The sequence below is a fragment of the Marmota monax genome, unplaced genomic scaffold, assembly GCF_021218885.2.
Source record: "Marmota monax isolate L192 unplaced genomic scaffold, Marmota_monax_Labrador192_F-V1.1 WCK01_AAM20220418_F8-fsc00024, whole genome shotgun sequence".
Taxonomy (NCBI): domain Eukaryota; kingdom Metazoa; phylum Chordata; class Mammalia; order Rodentia; family Sciuridae; genus Marmota; species Marmota monax.
The window spans coordinates 36,479,134-36,486,699 of record NW_026695224.1 but is presented as its reverse complement, the minus strand read 5'-3'; positions in this window follow the sequence as shown (position 1 = coordinate 36,486,699).

Genomic DNA, 7,566 nt, shown 5'->3' with positions numbered 1-7,566 from the left:
ACATCATCACACAGGAACCCCTAGGAATTCTGGGAAGTGTAGTCTGATGTTCTGCCCTTGCAGCCTTCACCACAGAGGATTCTGGGAGCTGGAGGCCCCCAAGGATGAGGGACATTGTAATCTGGTGCTAGGTTGGTGCAGACCACACTATAGTGGCACCTTGGAGCGCTGAGCCCCCCATGAATTCTGGGTATTGTAGTCCATTTACTCAGGCAGCCCTGACCTCAGAGGTCTCTGAGAGCTGTGGGCCATTGATTATTCTGGGTAATACCATCCATGCTATCTAAGTGGAGTTCACCATCAAGGCTTCTTGGATTTGCCTGGAGACCCCAGATGAATTTGGGTACTCAATAAAAAGCTTGCAGCCCTCAAAAGGAAGGTGTCTGGGAGCTCCAGTCCCCGAGGGATTCTGGGTAGTGTAGTCTAGCCTTCTGCCTGCAAAGTCCTCACTGTGGAAGTCTCTGGGAGTTTCAGGTTGCACACTTACCAGGATAACACCTCACCCCAAGGATTCTGGGTAACATAGTTAAGTTCTCTGCCTTACCATTCTCACTATAGAGGATCCTTGGAGCAACAGCTCCTGAAGGTTGTGAGTGATGTAGCCCAGTGTTTTGCCCACTCACTGCAGAGGATTCTGGGAGCTAAAGTCCCCCATAGGATTGTGGGTAATGCAGTCCAATGGCTTGCCCACTCACCACAGAGTGTTCTGGGAGCTGTAGCCCCTGAGATTATTGGTAATGTAGTGTAGTGTTTCGGCTCAGTTGCCAGGAAGAATCCGGGAGCTGCAGCCCCTGAGGGTTCTGGGTAATGTAGGATAGTGCTTTGCCTGCACATTCCTGCTGGGAGAACCGTAGAAGCGCAGACCCCATGCTTTCCCTAGGACTTGAAGGGTCTATGTAGTGTGCTCTACCAATACAACTTCACCACAGAAATGTCTGGGAGTTACAGGGTTACAGGATATGCAGGCACCCCCAGGGATTCTGAGCCCTTAAGAGGCTCCTGGGAACAGCAGTCACCCAAGGGTAATGAATAACATAGGGGGCTGGGGATGTGGCTCACTCGCCTGGCATGTGTGGGGCCCGGGTTCCATCCTCAGCACCACATACAAACAAAGATGTTGTGTCTGCCGACAACTAAAAAATAAATATTAAAATTCTCTCTCTCTCTTTCTCTCTCTTCTCCCTCTCTCTTTAAAAAAAAAAAATGAATAACATAGTTTGTCATTTTGTCAATACAGCCCTCACTGCAGAGGTCTCTGCAAGCTGCAGGTCCCTGAGGGTTATGAATAGTGTTATGAATAGTGCAGTCTGTCATTTTGATACCACCAGTTATTGGTTTTGCTCCCTCACATGTTGAAGTTTGAACATTAGAGAAGCACACTGAGGCAAGCGTCTAAAGCAGGATTTATTTTAAAAGGGATAATAAGGGGATGCCATAGCTGGTATCCTGTTATCCCACGAAGTGAAGCATTCTGCCCTTTTTATGTCTCAGGCTTTCTTTGTTCTCCTGCTCTCTTCCCCTTATTTCTCTCCTTACTTTGTATGTGACTAGGCCTAGGAAATGATTGGTGGGCTGGCCAAAAGATGGGAAACAGATGGCCTGAAGGAGAAAGAGCAGGATGGTGCAGCCCAGGACACATTAATTAACAACCTTATAGCTCCCTGTAGGAAGGGGCAATTCCTGGGACAGATTACCTTAGCAACAGGTTGGAGCTGGGGCAAGTTGTTGATAAGGGTGGAGTGTCTCATTCCTCACGACTAAAACACTCAGGGTCACTCCAGGAGAACTGGGCTGCACAAAATAACCACAAAAGAGACAGAGATACCTTTTTCTTTGGGACCCTGTGATGGCTCCTCTGACCTTAAGGGTCCACAGAAACAGAGAGAAAGAGCATACCATTCAAATGAGGCAAGAGATCAGATTTCAGGGGGTGAGTCTAGCTTCCTGATGTCTGCAGGTTGACTGACATCTAGAAAGGCCACGCCCAAAGACAGAGCATGAGAAAGGGCCACACACAAAGGGCATTTCCATGGAACATTCTATCCCAAACAGGGCAAAGGGGTAATAGCACAAAGAAACAGATGAGTGTAGCTCAATCCATGGGGCAACATGCCTATGTCTGAAGACGTATCCTCAAATTTCTGGGACTGGGGCACTGTCCAGTCAAAGCCTCTCTGGCTCAGGGAAGGAGAATTTGAATCATTCAGACTGGCTCCCCACATATTATCCCTTTGTTTATATATATATATGAAAGCAACTGGGGAATTATATCTTTCAGTCACTGGTCCGAGGTCATCATGAACTACTATTTTTTTTATATTTATTTCTAGTTGTAGTTGGTTGGACTCAATACCTTTATATTATTTATTTTTATGTGGTGCTGAGGATCGAACCCAGGGCCTCACATGTGCTAAGCAAGGGCTCTACCACTGAGCCACAACCCCAGCCCCATGATCTACTATTGAAACAAAAGGAATTAGTAGAAAACGTATCATTTCAGTAACACAATTAACTTGGAAGATCCAGGTGATTATTATTATTCTGTCAAACACTCATCAGAAGATTCTTAATCTTTTCCCAATTTCATTGGGAAGAATTGTGTTCGGCCTTAGTAACATAGATATTTTCATTGGCATGGCATTTAAGCCTTTCCATAAACCATAGAGCAGAGGGGTCATTCACATTATTCATTACATTGTCTTCTAGAGCATTGTAATTTAGTTGTCATCCTTCCTTCAGCACTTATCTGACCATGAAGGATCTTGGAAATAATTTAAGTCAAACATTAAGAAAATCCATATTTTGTAAGTTTTAAGATATAGCCACAAAGGCTTTAATTGAAGAAGCAGGGAATAATATTTAAAGTAGTCACTTTAAGGATCATGAGACCAGCAGCTTGCCTAGGTCTAGTTAATTGACATGTGCCTGTTTCAAAGCCTGAACATTAACTTCAGCATATTATAGCTCTGCGATATTAGCTGGCAATAACTAATGATACAATAAGTTGTATTTTTACAGGCTCAGAATATTTATCATCTTTTTCTCTTAATTATCACATTTAAGGAGTCTACTAGATCTATCAGTAATGTAAATACTCTGAAGGTAGAAGTCAAACATCAAACATTCTTTTGGATGCCATCTCACTAAGAGTTAAAGTTTCTAGGAGTTATGGCATCCTCATGTATTGTTCTTGTTCATTCCAGGAGACTAGCCTAAAATATATCCACTATTTCTAGACATCTTGTGTTGTACTGACAAGACATGTACAATCCATCCACTTAGAAAAAGTATTAATTTTTATTGTAGAATAACTAGGGCAATAATACATTGGTGGATATTTTATGTAAATAACTAGCCTGTATAGGAAAAAATCTATTTTAATAATCTTTCTGACAATTGTCCAGATATAGTCTTAATTTCTAGACCAGCATAATTGGCTGGTTTAGGTTTCTCACATGCTGTCTTTATCTCAAAAGATACTTCCAGGCAGCCCATTTTCCATTGGACTGATATATAGGTATAACTTTCCAGTCCACACTACAATGTACATTAAAAATTAACCTGAGAAATGGGTCAATAGAAGTCTCTTTATAATATTTACTGACCTGATAAGCCCATGAAGCTACATGGCTATAAACTCTGTAGCTGGAAATTTACCTTCCTGTGCCAGGTTTCTCAGTCATCTTCATGATGACTGGCTTAAACTCTCCTTTGAAATCTGATTTAATTTACTGAATCATGTTCAGTCACAATAAGACTCTCAATATTATAATTTAAGAAAAGAAAAAAATTTTTAAATATTTTATAAGATCTAATGGGTGTCTCTGGGGTCCTATTTTCCCCCTTTTCTTTATTTAATAAAATTGAGTAAAGGTTGGTGTCAGCCATAGTATCATCATTTTAAGTTACAGATAATGGTACAAGTATTTAAATGATAAAAATAGATTTATCTTTTATTGATTATTGTAATTTTTTTAATATAGACTAGTTGATTCATCCTAACAATTTAGAAATACCCCTCAATCTCTCTTTGAGAGAAGGTCTCAAAATATCTCTATATTTTAGAATAGTATCCTTTAAATAGGTGTCTCTTAATCGTCTTTTAGAAAATGTGATTAAGGTTACTTCTCAATATAGAGAGTAATATATAAATATTACCATAGTTTTTGTGGATAATAGGTCCAGTCAGGGAACTTATATATATCAATAAAATTTTAACAAGGTTTGCAACCTTTATTGCTCAAAACTAACACACAACTTTAATTTGGAGAACCTCAGTTCTAATAAAATGTTCTTCCAAATCTCATAATTATCCAACAAACAAAATATGTAAGAATCAACAGTGTCTTTGAATCAATCAAATTTAGACTCCAAAGAGAATTGTCAAAATTAGGATCTAAGTCAGCAGTTTAATATATTTAGTGTTTAATTAAGGATGTGAATGTATTCATCAAAATTAATCCTTGCCTTAAACGGTAAGAATCATTAGGCAATAAAGACCTTCCTTACAGGAAACAAACTTAATGTTTTAATAGGTCTTTATCATGTCAAAATATGGGCAAATCTTAGCTCATCTCAGCATAGTAAAATCAGGGAAATGGCCTGAAATATCCTTACAATCAGTCCAGTACATATAAATCTTTTTCTTAATTCTTTTAACTTTCTAAATCATCATCTAGATAATGATATAAAGATTTTTTTATTTAGGAAAATACTTTTATCATTAAAATCTAGAATATAGGGCTGGGGATGTGGCTCAAGCGGTAGCGCGCTCGCCTGGCATGCGTGCGGCCCGGGTTCGATCCTCAGCACCACATACAAACAAAGATGTTGTGTCCGCGCCGAAAACTAAAAAATAAATATTACAATTATAAAAAAAAAAAAAAAAATAGAATATAAAGACCTTGTTTAACCCAAAGATGATTTTTTTTCTTTTTACCCAAAGATTATTATTATTTTTTCTTTTTCTTAGGACCGCCAATGTGTGCTTCCTCTTTGTTGAACATTGTCTTTTTCTTTTAGAATTTTTCCTGTTTATATTGTGGAATGATTTTTGAAAACCTTAGAATCTAAATAAATTTGTGTACTTTGATAAGAAGAAATATCAATGAAAATATAGTTAAGGTCCTTGGATATTATTATAGACAGAATTATACTTGTTTATCATCTTATCAAAGTTTGTGCAGGGGCTGGGATTGTGGCTTAGTGGTAGAGCGCTTGCCTAGCATGTTCGAGGCTCTGGGTTTGATCCTCAGCACTACATAAAAATAAAATAAAGATATTGTGTCCAACTACAACTAATAATAAATATTTTTTAAAAGTTTGTGCAATAACTTTGAGAATTAGAAATTACTTGAAAATTGTATTCTCTCTTGAAAGCAAATTTATAGTAAAATACATTTATCTCAAATATCTGTAAATAAAAGGCAGAGCATCAGACAAATGCATGTATAAAATGTACAAATTATGGGTTTTCTATCGAAGAAAAACAATTAGATAAATATACATTAATTAAACAATCAGACATGTTAGATGAATAACTATAGGTTATCTAGGAAAATACATACTAAGAATAAGGGCATAACTTATCATTGTATTAACTTCATGTAACCAAGTGGTTCTTAGATATTTGGATCCATTTCAATTTAATTTTAACTAGAAGTGCATTCTTATATGTGACATCATGTAATGTAGATGAAATAAGATCTTTGTGTATACATTTATTTATTTTTTGTAATTATATAGTCAGGAATGAGAATAAGGATTTTTTGGTCATCCCAGGAACATTGCCAGCTTTTGTTCCTGTGGAATGTAAATGCATCCCCATAACCTCCAAAATTAAAAGCAAAATATAAAGAAGCATGTTTGATATCTCTCATCAATAGAACATTATTTAGTAACACAACCATAGAGAAAAGTCAGGTTATTTAACTCAAAAATAACTTAAAGTTAGGGCTGCAACGTAGAAACCTTTGGAATAGATTTTGCCTGAAAAAGATATCTTTCGTTAGCATTTACAGGTGGGCATTTTTAAAAATGCAGGCTCTGGGTAGCTCCCAGTAGCAGGTCTGAAACAGGAAGTACAGGTTAGTGGCTGGAAGGCGGGAGCAGAAGTCCTGAGTGACAGTGGAAGAACCAATGGGAAGCCCATGAAAATGCGGAAGATGGGACCAGGAAGCCTGCTCCTCCAGAGGGGCGGCAGGCGGTTACCATGGTGACAGAAACAGCATGGAGCCCTTGCCCATTGTCCAGGGCAAAGGGACCCTGAGTTTCCTTAGCTGAAATGCCAGATTCGTGGGACCCCAATAGACCTCCAGGAGCCAAATCCAATGCAATCACACAAGAGTCTTTATTGCAAGCTCGAGCCTGGACTCACAACCGTTTCTGACACAGCAGTCCTGAGGAGTGAGTCCTGGTCCTTTGTTCAGCGAGATTTTATAGGTTTTTGGAGATACCCTATGTGTCACAACATCACACAGCAAATCATTTCACACTGCGGGAAAATCAAACAACAGCTCTTAACATTGATTAGCACATTCACTGGCAGGAACAAGTTGGGTAGGGGTGATTGGTTGAGAGGGATTCATTTGAACTGATTGGTTTAATCTGTGTTGGGTGTACATGCTAAACTATATGGTTTCCTAACATGTTATCAACCACCAAGACTACTGGAGGGGTCATCTGGCATCCCAGGTATTTTTCCTGTCTCATGCTAATTGGTGGTTGCTAGGGGGTGTCAGGGACACCTGGCATGGCAGATCTCTCCAGTTATTTATAGACAAACAACTCAGCAGGGTGGCTGTGTACCTAGGAGTGCTCTGTGGGTTTTTCCAAGGACAAGGGTCAGGCCCCCTCCCTTTGGACAGGCCTTGAGGTAGAAGCTGGGTTTTCAAAAACCCAAACTGGAATATGATCCTTTCCTTGAAGTGCCCTCCTCTTCTTCCAGGCCTGAGGACTGCCAGGGGTGAGCTGGACTCCAGGTGAGCAGTGTGATGGACTTCCAGATGCTGAACTCCAAGGAGTGTTGGCCAAGCCCTGTGCTGGCTGCCTATTGATTCTGCAGACCCTCCAGCAAGGTACACTCCGGGGTACAGTTTCAGTTAAAGAGCACCCCCCAGAAAAAAAAGGTCTACTTGTTTTTAACATATAACATTTGAGACTTTAGAAAAAGTGAAACAAGCCAATATTTTTTAATTCCCAAGAGCACAAAAGACTAAGGAGAGAAAACAAGTCTCCTGGCCACAAACACTGGTCTCAAGAGGCATCCACCATTGACAAGTGCCAACGTGAGGCGATATTCTAATAATGGCCTCTCTGTGCCTGTTCTTCCTTCTGGACAGCGGGGATAATGACACATTATGAGGTGCTTGAGGGCCAGGTGAGCGGATCTTTGCAAACAGGGAGGTCGTAACTTACAGCCTTCCCTCCCACTTTACAGACTTGTCACTACCTGCTTCCAGGAGATGGTGCCTGCTTTACAAACCGGCCTAATTCCTCCCAAACGCTGCAGAGCATGCTGGTGCCTGAGAGGCTTCTTATGCAATTGGTCCCCGTGGGGCAGGAGGG